Source organism: Trichosurus vulpecula, chromosome 8 (genome assembly GCF_011100635.1).
Source record: "Trichosurus vulpecula isolate mTriVul1 chromosome 8, mTriVul1.pri, whole genome shotgun sequence".
In the NCBI taxonomy this organism is placed as follows: Eukaryota; Metazoa; Chordata; class Mammalia; order Diprotodontia; family Phalangeridae; genus Trichosurus; species Trichosurus vulpecula.
The window spans coordinates 176,723,140-176,742,976 of record NC_050580.1 but is presented as its reverse complement, the minus strand read 5'-3'; the positions used below and the strand labels follow the sequence as shown (position 1 = coordinate 176,742,976).

General features: G+C 40.7%; 1 protein-coding gene across 1 annotated transcript in view; it reads left to right on the top strand.

The window, feature by feature from the left end:
• The window catches only part of LOC118828915 (dehydrogenase/reductase SDR family member 2, mitochondrial-like), a 47,146-nt gene continuing 27,309 nt past the window's right edge, over nt 1–19,837 (top strand). The window contains exon 1 of the mRNA XM_036735806.1: nt 1–73. The gene's annotated coding sequence lies outside the window, so the exon portion shown is untranslated. The remainder of the gene's footprint in view (nt 74–19,837) is intronic.

Here is a 19,837-nt window from a genome sequence, read left to right as displayed (position 1 = left end):
CTGAGATCGGATGAGGGAGAACACAAGCCCTGTTATTCACATCTAACTCAAAGCGACGAGCCTTACCTTCCAGGTAAAAGCCTTTTTGGTATCAGGTGCGCTTGCTGAGCCTGGGAGGGTGATTGGCTTGGCCCCTCTTACATATAACCAGTTGGGACTGAAGCTCTGCTACAAGTAGGGGTGGGGAGAGGACCATAAGATCATAAATTAGGAGTTGGGAGTGTAGAAGTCTTCTCCTTCAGCCTTCTCATTTTATAGCTAAGAAAACTAAGCAAATGATTGGCTCGAGGTTACACATTTACTAAGTGCCAGAGGCAAGATTCAAACGCAGGTCCTCTTCACTTCGATGTCAATGCTTTTTCCACATTTCAGCTTCTGTTTTTAATTTCCAGGAATGTTTTGGGGCCTCTGTTTGTTTCAGCCTTGGCAGGTTTGTCTCAAGCCCCGTTGCCGGGACACTCCATTTTCAAGGGTAGGTTAATGGGGCTGTCCCCTTGGCCTCTTGGATAATGAAGCAGAAGGTGGCTGAGACTTATTCTTTGAAGGCAAAAAGCTACAGGGAAGGAAACTAAAGCCATATTGGTTTACTTATAAGGCCAGATGAGGCAGATGGGGCGTGTAATGAAATGCCAGATTCACCTTTAAACATTAGGCCTCCTGGTTATTTTTGCTGCTCTTACCTCTGCCCAAGAGACTGACTAATGATAATAATAATTATTAAGTCTAGCATTTACATAGGACTTTAAGGTTTACAAAGCACTTCATAATAAACACCATGTCATTTTAGCCTCATAGCAACCCTGGGAGGTAGGCTCTACTATTATCCCCATTTCTCAGATGTGGAAACTGAGGTTGACTTGCCCAGGGTCCCATAAGTGATAAATGTCCAAGGCCAGTTTTGAACTTAACAAATAAACCTCACCTCTCCCCATAGCAGGAGCAGGGGATTATTTTAATCACTCATATCAGGGTGGTGGTACCGGACCTGGAGTCTGATGGAGCTAATTTCAATGATTCTCCCGAGCAGGGTTACTGGACAAACATGACCTCAATGTTAGCTCTCTCTTCCTTCATATTTCCTTTAGGCAGCCACACAGTAGGGAGGATTGAATGTTAGACCCATAGGCTGGAAAATCTGTGTTTTCCAAAAGATGTGCAACATAGGGCAAGCCATTTAAATTTTCTTAACTTCAGTTGCCTCCTCTGCAAAGCAAGAATAATTGCACCTAGCTTGAAAGGTCATAGTACATGCAAAGTGCTTTGCAAACCTTAAAGTGGTACCTAAGTCCTAGCTGTCATTATGGTCCAGCAATTCTCACTCTCTCCAGCTCGCCATCCTGGAAAGGCAAAGCCTCATGGATGCTCCTCGCCTGTGCAAAGGTCAGCGTCTGGGAGAATTGTCAGGAGAAGGGAATAGCATCTTCAAAGTTCACAAGCCGAGGTCCCGGGAGGCGTGTTCAACAGTGAGATTCTAGTGCTGCGTGGCCATTAACCTCCCTCTCCTGCCTTGTCTGTCTTACTTCTTCTTAGCTTTTGTACCTTATGTTTGCCTCTTCTGTCACTTTCACTGGGCTGTGCTGGCAAGGAAGCCACACTAGAAGTGTCCCAACACTGACATTTGCTAAAGAAACACACTCAGGTCAAAGCCAGGTAGATGTGCTCTTTACATTCTTTTTGGATTTTTCACCTAGAAATCTCTTAAATTAGTCCCCCTTTCTAATTATATAATCTAATTAACTCCCTAAGCCCCTTACTCCCAATTCAATCCTTTCCCCTGCTAACTCACACTTCTCCTTTATCTTTTCCATATAATTTCTTCATCATCTTCCTTTTTTGTTTTAAAGGAATTTATTTTCTTTCTTTCTTTTCTTTTTTACAAATAAAGGGAATTTTTGTTTTCATTTGGTAAACATTGATTTTTAAGTTAATTTATTTATTTTTAGTTTTCAAAGTTCATTTCCATAAGTTTTAAATTTTCTCTCCCTCCCTCTCGTCCCCCTCCCAAGGATGGCAGATGGCATGCAATATGATACAGGCTCTACGTATATATGTATATACATACATATATATATATACATATATACACATATATCTATATATATTCCTATTGAACATATTTCCACATTAGTCATGTTGTATAGAAGAATCTTCATCTTCCTTTTGTACTTTCCTATCCCAGAGCTGTGCTTGGGCACCAAGGTAAACCTCCTAGGTCTTTCTGCTTCTCAGTTCTCTATGGTCTATTATCTATCATCATACAAGTGTCCACATCTTCAAATGACTTATAAGACATCTCTTGTCTACATAAAAAAAAGACATAGCTTTGTACCTTTGGAGTGCACGTATAACCGGGAGCAGGAACCAGGTAAAATAAGGGAGTGGAAACAGTTAGTTAGGCAGATGACTGTATGTTCTTTTGGTAACAGACTTTTCCAGAACCAGATAAGGTAAATTTACAACTCCAGGGCAGGGATGGGGAACCTGGGAAAATCCTTTTGGGATTTGTTCTGTGAAGTTTGGATTCAGTCAAAGGGCTGAACTTGAGGACCTACAGGGCCACATGTGGCCTTGAGGTCTCAGGTTCCCCATCCCTGCTCTAGGGTAACCCTTGCTATAGCTGCCTTCTCTTGCACAGCAGGTTTCTAATTGCTGTGGTATCCCATGCACCAAAAAGTGATGGAATTGTGAAACTCAATAGCTTCTAGGGGACCATTGGCAAGTTGCCAGAGTTCTCATCGATGTCACATTTCCTGGCAGGATATTTAAAAGGGTAGATGCTTTGTTTCATGAGGTTCATTTAGTCTTCTTGGTTTAAAGAAAGAGTTCTTGGATTCGTGAGGGATGATTATGATATGCTAGAAGGAGAAATGATGGAGAGCAGTCACATGGGAAGACCTGGAGTAGAGGAATGTCCCTGGACTGTTATAGAATCCTCAGCACTTAACCACAGTAGCTGGCACATAGTAAGCACTTAACAAATACTTTTCCATCCATCCACCTATTCATCTATTCATTTATGGATATGCATTCATGCAAACAAGGTCAGGCACAAATTGAGTACAGTCTCTATGGAAGAATTGAGTTAGAGAAAGTCAGAGGTTGGTAAAATGGATTTCCATTTCCCCTATGAACTTGAGATTGAGAGCATTTGGTGGAACCTACATACTCTTTTTCTTGCTAGCTCATTCAACTCCACAAATGTATCTTTAGCTGCCAGCCAATCAAGTTTGCTCCATCCTCAATCCCAGAGTTAGCATGGTACATGGAAAAAAAAAACAATGAATTTACAGTCAGAGGATCATATACTGATGAAGTCCTTTGAGTGTGTCAGCCATGCTATGCGAACCAAGGGAACAAAATACAGAAGATAGAGTTGGGTGGAGGGAGTGATTAAAAATTCAGACTCTACCACCGCACTTATAACACCAGAGACTGTGAGTGTCCCTGTGGAGGGTACATTTGACCAGCCAATGCTCATCCCTGCCCTCTCCTCCATATCCCATTTGTCTCTGGGGCATTTAATCAGCCACATGGTATTACAACAGCTCATTTTTTTAGCCTAGGGGCAATATAATATTCCCTTAGCTACATATGGTACCCTCTTTTTTGCTTTATGTAGTTTATATATTAAATCAAAAGATTATTCTCTTCCTTGTATTCTAAGATCCAGCAAACTGAACTTTTTGCTATTTTCAGCACATGGCATTCTATCCTCTTACCCTGTGCTTTTCCACTGACTGTCCCCCATTCTTACCATGATCTCCCTCTACCCACTTCCTTGGCTTCCTTCAAGACTCATCTCAAACGTGACCTTCTGAGAAGGGATGAGGAGGGAAAGTTGGAGAAAAACCAGACCTTTTGTTGGAATTTCCTTCAGTCCTTGAGAAAATGGGCACAATAGGCAGCTTCAGCTCAAGGTTTCTGTTCTGAGATGCCTGTAGGAGGGAACCCATGGTCCCTCCTTTCATCTGATCCTTTCACTTGTTTCCCATCAATGGCTCAGTTCATTGCAAGTGGAATGGAGTTGGGGAGGCTGACCCCCAATGTTGCTGAGTTCCCCACTCCTTTCTCTTGGTTCAAGCTGTCCAGATGTTAACGATTTTTTTTCACATTCACTATAATAAATGCATTTGGTTTATATGTCAAGGGAGTGAATTCTTTGGGGATATGCTGAGAAGAGAAGCAAGACTGGGATTCAAGTAGAATGGAAACACATTGGCCAAGAGAACTATGAATTCTTTGGAATCAACATATTCCTTTAAATTTTAGAGATAGAGCATTATTAGTGAATAAGATCAGAGATTTAGAACTGGAAGAAACCCTAGAAGGTAGCTTGTACATCCCCCTTACTTTATAGTTGGAGAACTCAGGCCAACAAAGATTGCATGACTTTCTCGAGGTTATACCAGTAGTAGTAAGTGGCAGAGCCAAGATTGGCACCCTGGTCCTCTGACTGTAAATTCATTGTTTTTTCCAATGTACCACACTGACTGCAGGATTAAGGATGGAGCACATTTGATTGGCTGCCAGCTAGGCTGGGAGACAGCAAGGTACATTTGTGCAGTTGAATGAGCTAGCAAAAAAACTTCAAGTACCATTTGTTAGCTTGCATAGGTATAGTTCCCCCAAGCAGCCATTTCGGGACACACTAGGGCTAGTAGAAATACCATGCCTGTGGGACCTAAACTGTCCCAGTGTGTAGGCAAAAGTGTTTCATTGGCCTAAGAGAAGTGATTGAGGAACGACTTCATCTACCAGACCAGAGCCCTTCCCATGGCGCCAAGCATGTGTGTCCTTTAGCAAGAAGCCGAAGCATGTATCCTTCTCTGTAGAGCCAGAGTACATGCCCAGCTCCTAGTCCAGTGTTTCAAGGGCTTCTTCTGATCACCCTTGTTACACTGAGATGACTTATCTCTCTAGGGTTCTCAGATTCTGTGGAGCTTCACTAAATCTCAGACTGACTACTGAAACCATTTCCTCATCTCCAAGGGGTTATTAGGGTTTTCTCTAATGATATGGGCTCAAGTCACTATTCTTGTGCTGAACATTTGATTCTATTGAATGGAATTCCCAGCTTTAGCAATGACCGGGACATGTAGGATAACATAAAGACCAAAAAAGCAGTCTCACTTAGGTTGCACTTTGGTTCATGGTATACTCCAGGCCCCATTACTGATCTCAGCTCTTTGCATCACACTTCTCTCTCAGAACAGGTCACTTTTAGGGAATTTATAACTTTTAGGTGATCTACAAGCCAGTAGATTTAAAGGTCATATAGGAAGATGATATTATGTCATTGTCTATGGTATCTTTTGGCAAAATGTAGTTCCCCTAATTACCTCTTTTAATTAAGTTGGTTTTTGCTTTTGCTTTGCGTGAGATCATGATTGCTACCCCTACCTTTTCTACTTCAACTAAAGCATAATAGATTCTGCTCCAGCTCTTTATTTTAACTCTGTTTGTCTTTCTGTTTCAAGTGAGTCTCTTGTAAACAACATATTGTCGGATTCTGGTTTCTAATCAGTCTGCTATCTGCTGCCATTTCATGGGTGAGCTCATCCCATTCACATTCACAGTTATGATTATTAACTGTGTATTTTTCTCTATTCTATTTTCTTCTGTTTATCTCTCTCTCTCTCTCTCTCTCTCTCTCTCTCTCTCTCTTTCTCTCTCTCTCCCTCCATCCACCCTCCCTTTTATTATCTTCCTCCTGCCATATTTCTCATCTACTTCTCCTCTTATTTACCTATTGGGTAAGATAGATTTCTATACCCAACTGAATGTGTATATATAGTCTTTCCTCTTTGAACCAATTCCAATGAGAATGAGATTCAAGCATTGCCTGCCACCCCTCCCATGTTATAATCTGGTGTAAAAGCTTTGCCTTGCATGCTTCTTTTATGTGAGAAAATTTTCCGCATTCTACCTCTCCTTTCCCCCTTCTCCCAGTTTCTCACCCTCTTTCTCACCCCCTCATTTTTTAAGACACACCCATGCCCTCTCTCTATGTAAACTCCTTTTAACTGACCTAATAATGATACAGTTTTTAGAAGTTATATATTTCATCTTCCCAATGTAGGAATGTAAATAGTTAACTTTATTGAGTTTCTTATGATTACTCTTTCATGTTTACCTTTTTATGTTTCTTTTGAGTCTTGTAAAATTTCCTATTCAGCTTTGGTCTCTTCATTGGGAATACATGAAAGTCCTCTATTTCATTAAATATGCATTTTCCCCTTGTAGGATTATACTCAACTTTGCTGGGTAGGTTATTCTTGGTTGTAATCCTAGGTCCTTGTCCTCTAGATATTGCAAGCCCTCTGTTCCTTTAACATGGAAGCTGCTAAATCTTATGTGATCCTGACTGGGCTTCATAATACTTAAATTGTTGCTTTCTGGATTTTTTTTGCAATATTTTCCCCTTGACATGGGAGCTCTAGAATTTGGCTATAATATTCCTGGGAGTTTTCATTTTGGGATCTCTTTCAAGAGGTGATTGGTAGATTCTTTCAAATTTTATTTTACCTTCTGGATCTAGGATATTGGGACAGTTTTCCTTTATAATTTATTGAACAATGACATCTAGGCTTCTTTTCTAATCATGTTTTCAGGTAGTCCAATAATTCTTAAATTATCCATCCTTGTTCTATTTTCTAGGAGAGTTGTTTTTCTGATGAGAGATTTCACATTTTCTTCTATTTTCCATTCTTTTGACTTTGTTTTATTATTTTTTCATGTCTCATGGAGTCATTAGTTTCCACTTGCCCAATTTCAAATTTTTAAGAAATTATTTTCTTCAGTGAGTTTTTGTGTCTCTCTTTTCATTTGACCAACTCTAAATTTTAAGGGGTTGTATTCTTCAGTAATTTTTGTGCCTTTTACCAAGCTGTTAACTCTTTGCATATTTTTTTTTCATCACTCTCATTTCTTTCCCCAATTTTTCCTCTACCACTCTTACCTCTTTTTTAAAATTCTTCTAGGAATTATTGTTGGGCTTAGGTCCAATTAGAATTTTTCTTTGAGGCTTTGCTTATAGCTGTTTTCACATTGTTGTCTTCTTCTAAGTTTATGTCTTGGTCTTCCCTGCTGGCGTAGTAGCCTTTTATGTTCAAGTTCTTTTTTTTTGTTTGTTTGTTTTTTCATTTTTTTTTCCTAAGGGCAGCTAGGTGGCACAATGGATAGAGTGTCAGGCCTAGAGGCATCTTTCTGAGTTTAAATCTAGCCTCAGACACTCACTACCTGTGTGACCCTGGGCAAGTCACTTAATGTTGTTTACCTCAGTTTCTTCATATCTAAAGTGAGCTGGAGAAGGAAATCACAAACCACTCCACTATCTTTGCTGAGAAAACCCTAAAATTAAGAGTTGGATGTGACTGAAAAACAACAGAAGAGTAACAACTTTTTTTCGGTCTATTTCTTAACTTTGAACTTTATTTTAAAGTTAGGCTTTTCTCATTTGGGGTGGGGGGAGGTGCTGTTCTAAGCTTTAGAGTTTTTTGTGATGCTGTTTTCAGAGTTAGTTCTGGAAGTCTGTAAATTTTTTTTTTTTTGGTGCTTCCAAGGTGGTGTGATCCTAGGAGAGGTGTAGTCACTGCTCTCCTGGTCTGGCTCTGGTTTTTACCTAGGAAGTACCCAGGCTCCCCTGCAGCTGCAAATACTAGCATTCCCCTTGGGTCTGGAACTGTGACCAGGTCCCCTGTTCTTCTGCAACCACAAGGTCTTTGCCTTGGAACTGAGATCAGGGCCTCTGCTCCTTTGTGACCAACCATAAGCATTCTTCTTTGCCCTAGAACTGTGATCCACAACTGCATATGAGTAGTAGACCTGCCACTCGGTGTCAGCTGCACCAAGTACCAACAATGGGTCCCCTGTCATTTCTTTCTGACAAGTTATCTGACTGTCTTCTCACCTCTGAGAGCCCCTGAAGCCTTTGCTTCTGCTGCTGTGGCTGTTGCAGAGGCATATGCTGGTGTTGCTGCCACCTTCACTTAGGACTGCACTCACCCTGCTGTCACAGACCTCTTAGGTTGTCTTAGGCTGGAAAAGTGTCTCACTTTTACCTTTTGTTGGCTCTGCTCTTCCAAAATTTGATTTGAGGAGTTATTTTGAAGTTGTTTAGAGGGAAATGTTAGGAGAATTCAGCTGGATTGCTGCTTATACTCCACCATCTGGCTCCATCTCTCAACATCAATTAGCTTTTACAAAAGGATACTAACTAAGAATCTATAGCAAGAAGCAAAAGACAAAATCATTTCCCCAAACTGGGCACATTCTCCCCTCTACTATTTCCAGCCCTGGGCAGATGGCGCTCAAACATAACATGATCACTACAAACATTCTCCCACAACGGTGTTCATTTTAGGTTGTGGCACAACCAATGGACAAGTTCCTTCCCTTTCTGCAACTGAGCTGGATTCCCACAGGCCACTCCTCATGGATACACTTTTTACCTGGTCGGGCTTCTGGCAAACAGGAGAATGGACTTCTGTCCTTGGGACGTCTGGTGGCTCCTTTGATCTTTTGAAGCTCACAAGGTCATAGCCTTATCTGTTCCAAAGAGCAGGCAAAAATGGAACCCAACAGAGACAGAAAACCTACAGTGCCATATAATCAAGACCACATAGTGGACCAACTTGTGGGGATTAAAATCATACAACTTAGAATAAACGAGACTGAGGCAGAGCTCTGAGCCAATGGCACTTTATTATAGAGTCCATGGTCTCCTCTAATAAAGTAGAACTCATGATCTGAGATGCCCCCTTCTTCCAGGACCTTGTTTTTATAGGGTTTGATACCAGATTTGTTACCTAGACATTTTAAAGCAGCTATACAAAATACAGGATTCCACTGGTTGACATATGATGCATAAGCTAAAATGAACAAAAATGATATGTCAGCAGGGTCATGACTTGGGTGGAGCAAGGAATATCTCTGCTGACTAGGTGGTCACAAGATAGATGGGCTCCTCCTTAGGTAAGGCAGGAGAAGATGGTATAAGCCGTACATATACTGTAAGAACATATGGTGGGGGAGGGGCTTTCTATACCATGCCGCCATCCATGCTTTGTCTGGTCGTGGAATTGGAGTAAAACAGGATGGAGTTATCTTTGTCAGCATTTTTGTGGTTGCACAAGTGAGCTCCATAGCTGGCAAACAAGTAATAAACATTACATTAAGGTTCGAGGCCTATTGTAGAGTCCTTCTAATAGAATCTATATTCCTATGTGACTTATACAAAGTATGCATTAATCCACTGCTTATTCTTATACCTATTATTAGGTGATTAACTAGATGTGCATTATTAGAGGAATATATTAAAAATAATTCCTAACAATCATTACCCCTTATAAAATCGCAATGAACTAACTAATATTGATTAGAGTTTGAGTAGGGGTCTCTCAATGAATCATTTCTCTCAAGGTTGAGAGATAAGAGGCTGAGGCATCTCTCTCTACCCGGAGGCTTACAGCACGTCTTCCCTCTACGGCTGCCAGAAAAGAGAGATGAGTTTATCTCTTGAAGCCTTTTGTATACATACTCAGTTCCCTCTCCACAACCATTTTAAAGGGCTTTCAACATCACTCAGTAAATGGACAGGAATAGTCACCAAATGCCTGGGCGTTCTCTGAAGTAGAAGGTAGGGGTTTTCATTAAATATGTGCTGAAAGAAGCTCCCCAAGCATTCGTGTGGGTTAGCACCAGTCAGAGCAGACTGATCGTGTTTGAAGGGTTGGGCCCCTCTTGGCCATGGCCCTGTTACATGTGTTTCATCATTGGTCCTGTGAAGTTATACTTGCTCATTGCATTAATCAGCGTTCTTAAGTTTTTCAAGGTTATTTTATGTTACGGTGTTTAGTTATTGTATATATACTTCTAGCTCTACTCACTTCATTCTGTATGAGTTCATACAAATCTCCCCAGGTTTCTCTGATTCTATCTCTTTTGCCATTTCTTATAGCACAGTAATATTCCATTACATCGATACACCATAATCTGTTCAGCTATTACTTAATTGAAAGGCACCCCCTTGTTTTTCAATTTTTTATTGCAACAAAAAAGTGTTCGCATGAATTTTCATACATATGGATCTTTTTCCTCTTTCTTTGATCCCTTTGGGTTGTATGTCTAGTAGTAGTGTCTTGGGGTTAAACAGTATGCATAGTTTCCTTACCTGTGACATAAGTACAATAATACTTATACTTTATGGGTTTGTTATAAGGAAGACATTTTTGTAAATGCTATACACATGTCAGTTATTATTATTTCTTCTATAACTAGATCTGCATGCCATCTCCAAGATCTCTCTTCATCCATTCATCTATCCATCCATTCATTTATCTTTCTTTATTCTTCTTCAGGCTCTACTTCTGATGCTCTAGACTTTCCCTACCACAATGTAACAGCCATCTCACTCTTGAATCAACAATTTTATCCTTCTGTCTTAGGATTCAAATTGAGGTCTGAGTTTTTTCTGCCACATCATGCTGTGAAGATGACATTTCACAGATGTTACTAAGAAATTTCACTATAGGAATCAAGAAGAAAGTGATATAAATTTTCAGGCGTAGGGCATAGTGGTCAAAATTCCAGGTACCTAGACTACCAATAAAAAAATTCCAGGGCAGCTAAATCCCAATAATGAGAAAATTTCTATAGCTCAGTGGTCCTGTCTCCTCTGGCCCTCTGCAGTATAGAGACACACACAACTCTAGTGATTCATGAGTTCCCTCTCCTGCAGATTCACTCCATCTCTGTCATTCTCACACTACAAGAACACTCTGCTTCTGTGGCTCTTTCCTCTGACTCGTCAGTTCCTCCCAGAACCACCATTTTAAGGAAATTGCCCAGGTCAAGCCATGACTTCATTTGTCTCTGGGCTTCACCCTTCTCCTGGGTCCCAAGACTTTTTCCTCCATGTCCCTGAATGGGTCCCTTCTGCATCCCCCACTCCCTCCTTGATTTTCAGCTTCCTTTTGTGCTGTTTGTGTTGTAGAATGAAAACTTCTTGTGGGCAGGAAATCTGTAGTTTTTCTGCTTGTAGTTGTATTCTCAGCAGTTAGCACGGTGCCTGGAACATTAGTATTTAGTGTTAACATTAAGCATTAATAAATACTTGTTGACTTGACTTTGAATTGAGTATCCATTTCCTTATAGTCGCCATCATTTCTGTATATTCCCCTCTTAGCAAACACAACCTTTTCCCTAGACCCCCTCAAGAACCTCTGACCTCATTTTCTTTTTCTCTGAGAACTTATTGTACTTCCCATGTGAATTCTTGTTAGTAGCCTTCCCTTGTGAGCATATTGCCTGGAAGTCTGGGAGGCATTAAGAACCACTTCCTTAAAGATCATAGTTTCATATGATTGTAGAGCTTCAAAGGACTTCAGAAATCTTCTAGTCCAACTCTTCATTTTGAAGATGAGAAAATGATTGCCTTGGGAGGGAGAATGACTCTTGAAAGGTAACAGAGTCACATAAAATAGGAGAGGCAAGAGAGACAAGCAGGGTGCTCTGGAAAAAGCATTGGATTTGGAATTGGATTCAAATTCCACCTCTATCCCTTACTACCTGGATGATCTTGAGTACACAATCTATTCTCTCTAGATCTCAATTTCATTATCTGTAAAATGAGGGGATTGGCTTATCCTGGTGTTTCTCTTTCTGCCTTTTCTAGTCCAAGATTCAGCAATCAAATATTTTTGTTGTTCATTTAGGTCTGAATCTGTGACTCCATTTGGGCTTTTCTTGGCAAAGATACTGGAGTGATTTGTCATTTCTTCTCCAACTCATTTACAGATGAGGAAACTGAGGCAAACAGGGTTAAGTGACTTGCCAGGGTCACATAGGTAGTAAGTGTCTGAGGCCGGATTTGAACTAAGGAAGAAGAGTCTTCCCAACTCCAGACCCAACACTCTATCCACTGAGTCACCCTGCTGTTTCACACCTATTATTCCATCATTTGTTGTTATTTTTGTATGGTTCAGTAGCTGCCCATCTGTTTCCCTTAAATAATAAAGTTTTGCCAGAAAGTGAAAGGGAAAATGTTGCCCTTGTGAAACTCAGTGCTGCTGCTCGTCACCCATGGAAAGATGGTTTCAATCAAGTATTTGTCCAGCCTGACTTGCTGACTCAGTCTGTTCTGTTGCTGATATTTCATGACTTCAAAATAACTGTGATCAATAACAGACAAACAAATAAGCCAGCTCTAAGTCTAAAATTCTGTGATCTTCTGATTTGGATCGAGGTCTTCTGAGTTCTTTCCACTACATCATGCCGTGAAGATGACATTTCATGGTGGTGACTAAGAAATTTCACTACAGGGATCAAAAAGAGATTGATATAAGTTTTCAGCCTTAAGGCAAAATTGTCAAAATTCCAGGTATCTAGTCTACTCACGAAAAGAACTCCAGTGTAACTAAATTCTAATGATGAAATAATAATAACCACAATAAAACTATTGCTGTAGATCATTGTCTTGTCTCCTCTGGCGCTCTGCATTACAGAGAGGGACACAATTCTGGTGACTCATAATGAGTTACAGCTTCTCCCCTCAGTCAGTCAAAAAACATTTATTAAGCGTTTCTGTCTCCATTTAATTCCAGATTTGACCACAATGACTTAGAAGTTAAGGTTGCAGTCTTACTATTGGCTTTGGTCACAATTTCAGCCACTCGCTCTAATTTTTCTATTTTACTTTAGATTTTATTCCTGGAATTTGAAGCCTTTTAATCAGTTAATGCGCTCTATGTTGATAGGAGGAAAATTGGGTTGTTGTTCCTAGATTTTAGTATCATCTCTTGACTGCTAATCCCAGGGCCCACAGAATGGGACCCAACTGCACACTAGTTATGTATTTGTTTCTATTCTTTCAAGGGGATGTTTCTTGAACCTTTTTCCACTCTCAGATTTTTGGGGATCTACTCCCTCATCTACCTTTCCTTTCTCTATCCCTTATGTGCCGATCTCCTCTGTAGCATTCTCTTGCCTCCCCTCAACTGTCTTTTGTTGTGATTCTTCTCTTTTACAATGCTGAAACTTGAAGAAAATGGTGAATGGGTTTAATTGGTAGGGAGGGGAGCAGAACACCTCACATTGAATTTATAAATGGATTATAAAACTTAATATCTCCAAGGGTATTTGTTAAGGATCAGGGGCCTTCCAGACAGCCAGCTTTAGTGCCCTAAGAACCTAATGGTTTCCTTTATATGAGTCTCAGGTTTCTGCTAGTAACAGCTGGCATTGCCAGTTTCTTGTCCCTTTGGGACTACTGGAGACATAATTAGTGGTTTTTGCAGCTGGGTCAAGAACTACTATCTGGGCTTGGGGTGAGAAGCCCAAAAGGAGCCCTAAATTGAGCCAGGGGATGTGTGTGTGTATATGTCAGTAAGTCAATAAAAATTTATCAACTGTTTACTATGTTCCAGCCAGTGGGATGAGCCTTTCTCTGTAGTAGGGAGAAAGCAACCTGGGATACTGGCATGTGTTGCTGCTTGGAAGGCCTTAGTGGGGATAGAGTTTAGAGGAGAAGCAGAGAGCGGCTTTTCTGAGCCCATCTAAGGATTGTAAATGCTGACTGACTACCTCTAAATATGGTCCTCTGGACAAAGCTTTGGTTTGCTCTGTCCCAGTGGAGCCCCCTGCAGGCTGCCTCTTTGAATCACTGCTCAGTGACTTTCCTTTGTGCAAATGTGTTTTCTCAAAAACCACAGCTTACAACAGAACAAATGAATTATCACTTGCTTCTACCCATTTAAAAAAAAATGTTTCACAGACTGACAGTAATTGAGAAATTGCAGCTTTTACTGCATAAGCTCTTGCTTGCCAAGAAATTTCTGAAAGTGGTTTGAGAGTAATTTCAACAAACTCATTCAAGATATCCCACCTTTTAGTAAATACTGCAAATGGCAAATATAATTTGTTATGCCATATTTTTTTGCATCGCAAGATCTAACAGGCAACTTTATGAGGAAAGCTTGCTCATTCAGGTTCAAAGTTTGTTAATAAACATCTTTGTGTCTATCTCTCAGATATTCTCTATAGACATGACAGTTTTCTATTGTTATAAATTTTTACTCCCTGTTTCTTGAAAATGAAGGCATATTAATGCATTTGTTAGAGACTCAACAAAATACAACAATACAAAAAGCATTTCTTGTGGCAGCCCCTCTCATACCACAGGTATTCATTATTTCACATTTTCTGTTAGGTGCCAAGGAGACAAGTTGGGGACAGGTTGGCCCAGCTATTATAAAGAGCAATTGTCAGGTTTGTGGTACTCATGGGATCTTGTGGGACTTTTTTGCTTTTTTAAAAAAATTAACATTAATTTTCTTTCCCGCCTATTTCTTTTCTCCCCTACCCCCCCACACCACATACTGAAAAAGAAAAAAAACCCTTGTAACTGATATGAATAGCCAAGAAAAAGGAATTCTCCAAATTGGCCATGTCCAAAAATGTGTGTCTCATTCTGCAACTTGAATCTACCACCTCTTTGGCAAGAGGAAGGTAGCAGATTTCATCATTCGTCCTCTGGGATTGTGGTTGGTTATTACATTCATCAGAGTTCTTAAGTCTTTCAAGGTTGTTTATCTTTAAAACGTTGTTTTTTTCTGGTCTACTTTTCAAAGAACAACATAGCAGCTTTGCGTGTATGTGTCTCTTGATTGGATATTCGCTGAAGCTGGCTTTTCTGGTGATGGAGCTAGCAGTATATGCTAGACAAGGGGTCACTCCTCCAGTCTGTTAAGGACTCCCCACTTCCAGGTGGTGACAGTAGGAAAAAGATGACATAGTCCTTGAAGATATTAAGCAGAAGCTCCATCTGGGACAGGGGAGGCATCTAGGCAATGGGAGTCAATGGCAGTGAGACAATTTTTCCTCTCCCTGTGACCTTGATATGAGGGGGGCATTTGGAGTTCTTTCCACTTTGGTCTTTGGTGTCCCTGTGAGGTGGGCTGCTGGGCTGAGTGGGAAGGAACTGGAAAGTTCAGGCTGTAACACCAATGACTGGGATTTACAGAAGTAGTGTTTTAACACCGTACCTTACAATTTTATACTAGTAATTGTACTTTGTGAGAAATAATTCATTGAGGACCCCTACTCAAACTCTAATCAGTATTAGTCAGTTCATTGTGATTTCACAAGGAGTAATGATTGTTAGGAATTATCTTAATATGCTCTTCTAGTAATACATATCTAGTCGATCACCTAATAATAGGTGTAAGAATAAGCAGTATATTAATCTATATTTTGTGCAAGTCACATGGGAATATAGATTCTAATGGGAAGGCCCTATAATAGGCCTCAAACTTTAATGTAATGTTCATTACTTGTTTCCTAGCTATACAGCTTACTTGCATAACTGCAAGAACACTGACATGGATATTTCCAACCTGTTTTGCTCAAATTCCTTGACCAAACCAAGCATGGGTGGTGGCATAAGATGGAAAGTCCCCCCTGATATGTTCTTGGAGCATACGTGTGGCTTGTACCATCTCTTCTTGTATAACCTAAGGAGGACCCCATTCAAATTGTGACCACCTAGTCAATGGAGATATATCTTGCTTCATCCAACCCATGACCCTCCTGACATGCCATTTTTGCTTATTGTAGCTTATGCATTACATGTCAACCAATGGAATTCTGTATTTTGTACAGCTGCTTTAGAATGTCTAGGTAACAAATATGGTATCAAAAACTATAAAAATAGGTCCCTGGAAGGAGGGGGCATCTTAGATCATGAGGAAGATCTGAGGTCCACTTGGTTAAAGGGAACCGTGGACTCTGATAAATTTCCATTGCCTCAGAGCTCTGCCTCAGGCTCTTTTATTGTAGGTTGGATAATTTTAATCCCTATGATTTAATACATATTGAATGAGTAAGCAGTCCTTTGGGGATCAGGCTGAAGTTGGGAAGACATTTGGATTCTGTGAGAGAGAAAACATATGCCAAGTGAATTATAAATTATGATGGATTTAAATATATTTAGATAGAAACCAGGAATATTACTGAAAGGAGAAAAGCTAGGGATGTGTCCCAAGCAAGGCCTATCTGCACATGGACAGAGGCACTGAATAGGGCTCAGGACTGAGGATTACTAATTCTGGTCCATGCACATAAAGTAACTCAATTTGTTAAGCATTTATTAAGCATTTACTATATGCCGGGCACTGTGACGAGTTCTGGAGATAAAACAAAACAAAACATAATCATCTCTGTACTCAATCTCACATGCACATATAACATGCCCTACAGGTTGCTCCCCTTCCAACTCAAATTTACAGGTTAGTCCCCAGAGAGCTGACTACCCTCAGGTTCAAGGTATTCTGGGGCTATGTACTCCTAAAACACAAGCTTCCACTGGTGTACTTACCTTTAATAATCAGCCGGTAGACTCAATTAGCTCAAAGCAAAAGCATTTAAAGAGATGGCATCATAAGAACAAGAGAAAAATCATTCCCTTCCCTTGCAAACCTGGGATATACTCTCCCAAAAAGTGTCTGTGAGAAGAGTGAGGAGTATACTAGGGAAGAGACATGGCCAGGATGACTGACACCTGTAGCACTGTAGTGCCCCTCTTGCTACTGCGCTTGGGTGCAGCACCTCTGCTTGGCAAGTCATTACATTGGATTCCTTGGACTTGTTTCTCTACACGACTCAATTCCTAACAGCCAGGGCTAACTCACTCTCAAATCACAAAGCTTTTTTTGTCTTGTACCTTGACCCTGTATCTGCTCCCTTCTGAGTAGCTTGGCTACAAGATGACTTAGGCACTGAAGGAGGGGAGGTGAGAAGAGAAGAATTCCCTCCCCATTCTGAGGGTGAAGAACAATTCCCTCCCAAAAGGAGAGGTCTTTTCCCCTAGCTGACTCTTCAGAGCTGTTTCCTGCCTCAACTACTGAGTCCTTCCCTAGAAAGTGGGTCTTGCGCTTCAAAGAACCAGCAAGACTATGGTTTATCTTTGACCAGTCAATGACTAGCTTCCTTCTAATTTCTATCATGCTTACATGAAACGCTTCTGCACACCATTTAAAGGGGTAACAAAATGTAGACATTTCTTTAAGTCTTTAACACACTGTTGTCTTTATTATCTGCCTCTTACCTTCAGTAACTTTACCAATTGGGATAGGGCTGGGAATTTCCTGATCGGTCCCCCCTCCCACCACACACACAATCACAGAATTTAAGACTGGAAGGATCCCAGTGGCTATTTAGTCCAACCCATATACGCAAGAATCTCCATTCCAGATAAGTGGTCATCCAGCCTCTGCTTGAAGATGTACAAGGTTGAGGAACTCAACTCTCTGCTTCAATTGCATGATTTAGCACAGAGCAGCTATTTACCTCAGATGGGGGTGGTCTGGGAAACCTTTGAAGAGCAATTTAGAATGATCACTATATGGTACACTCCCTTTGCAAACTCATGTCACTCAAAAAATAAAGTTCTTGTGACCAAAAAAAAAGGTGGCCCATTGCACTTTGAATAGGTTTAATTGTTACAAAATCATTCTTGATATCTAGCCTAAATTTAACTCTACACAACCCTTATCCATTGCTCCTTGTTCTGCCTTGTGGACCCAAATACAACAAGTCTAATCCTTCTTTCACAGGATAGTCCTTTAAATACTCAAACACAGCTATCATGTCCCCCACCCCTACCCCCAGCCTTCTCCCTGAGTTGTCTGTTCTCTATGTTAAATATTCCCACTTCCTTCAAATGATTTTCATATGACATAGATTCAAAGTCCTTCATCATTCTGGTTGTGTTTCTCTGGACACTGTTCAGCTTATCAATGTCATCATTAAACTACAGTGCTCAGAATTGAACACAATATTCCAGATGAGATCTGTCTGATGAAGGCAGTTCAGTGTATAATCACCTCTCTATACACAAAAGTCATGCTTCTGTTAAAGCAACCCAAGATTACTTTAGGTTTTTTTGACTACAACATCACACTCCTGACTTACAATGAGCTTATAGTGCATAACCCCCCCCCCCCCAGATCTTTTTCAGAACGACTACTGTTTAACCATGCCTCCTCCATTTTATACTTATAAAGTTGATTTTTTTATTCGAGTGTTAGATTTTACAGTTGAGTTTAAAGTCTATTCAAATCTCCATTGACTTTCACCTCATTTCATTCTGCCTAATCCTCTAGCCTCTAAAGCCTTATGGATGCTGACTCTATCATCTGGTGTGTTACTATTCCTTCCCAGTTTTGTATCCTTAGCAAATTTGATAAGCATGCCATCTATGCTTCCTATCCATGTCATTGAAAATGAGCAAGACTATAAGCTTCATTTACATCCATCAGACAGAGCTCATCCATCCCCTCCAGAGGCATTACCACAGCAACCTGGGAAACTGAGTAGTTGGCCTGGCGCCTAGGCAGGTACTTGGCCTGCCAAGTTTCCACGGCAACATCTCGAGAAGGGAGGGGCGAACTCTAGCTTAGTTACACATCCATTAAATCACCTTATGCACAGAAATATGTTTCTTACATGTAAACTCAATAATTCCACAAACACTCAGCTGCATAGTAAAAGGAACTGTTAGGCACGTTGGGGCGTTGGTCCCCAAAGACAAAGCTAAAACAATCCCTTTCTTCAAGGAGCTTGCATTCTGGGAATGGAGGGATGGGTGACGGAATGGTCATGGAGAGAAACCTGGCATGTGCACACATCAGTGTATATGACCTACTCAAGGAAGGAGAAAACACTAAAAAACTGAGGGAGCAGAGAAAGGTTTCAGCCTGACCCTTGTCTTCCCACACAGAGTGATGTGCTTCTCAATACAAGGACACATTGCGAAGAAGGTGGCAGAGTTGGTTGCATATTTGTGTTGAAGCGAAGTCAGGATTTAATCTAGTTACCTCTCCCAGTAAGGACACAAAGTACAGGAACATGCACATGCCTAGAGGGACTGTCAGTGTCTGAATTAACAAAGATGTCTGAAATACTCGTGACTGCTGAGCAGAGAACAGGATACTCTGTGCTTGATAGAGAATGACTGTGGTCCCAACTTGAAGGACCTTATCATTTGATAGCAAGGACAGATATATTCTCCAATGAAATATGTGATTACCATCATTACAAAAGTTCACCAGGGGTAAAGGAGTCAGAGGTGGCAGTAGTCTGTTGGAGAAAGGGGAGGATTTCACAAGGTTGTTTTATATCACTGTGTCTACATATTCCTAGCCTATAGAAATAGAACTGAAAGGGACCTCAGAGGTTATTTAGTCCAACACTCTTGTTTTATAGATGGGGCAACTAAAGCCCAGAGATATTAAGTTACTTCCTCAAGGACACGTAAGTAGTAAAGGGCAGAGCTGGGACTTTGTAATATCAATTAAGTTGGGTGTCTTTGATTGAGTTTTATTAGGTGCTGAGGCCCAGGCCCAAACCCTTATCTATTAGGTGCTAAGCCTATGTGGGCGTGAAGCCCTCAGCATCCTAAGGGGAGTTGCTAAGACCAGAGCCAATAGTAAGAGCTTAAGTTCTGGTCACTCAGATGATGTTTGATGACAGCTAAAGAGTGCATAAACAGAGAGAACAGAGCTATTTGCTTAGGGCTGTCACTCTTGGGGGTGTGCCGTGGAGACTCTGGGCAGCTGTAGTTAAGAGCCATCCAGCTTGTAAACTCGGACGTTCGGACTTTGTTAAACTCTGGTAACTATGCATTGAGATTTGAATCAGACAAGGTCTGTCTGTTGATGTTTGTAATTTGTTTGTATTTGCTCTGAAGTTCAGTGTGCTGGCTTTTTCTCCTCAACTAAGTGAATGATATTTGTATGCTGGATTAAAGTAAGATTGTTAACCCCTTAACGTTGCTTTCCTT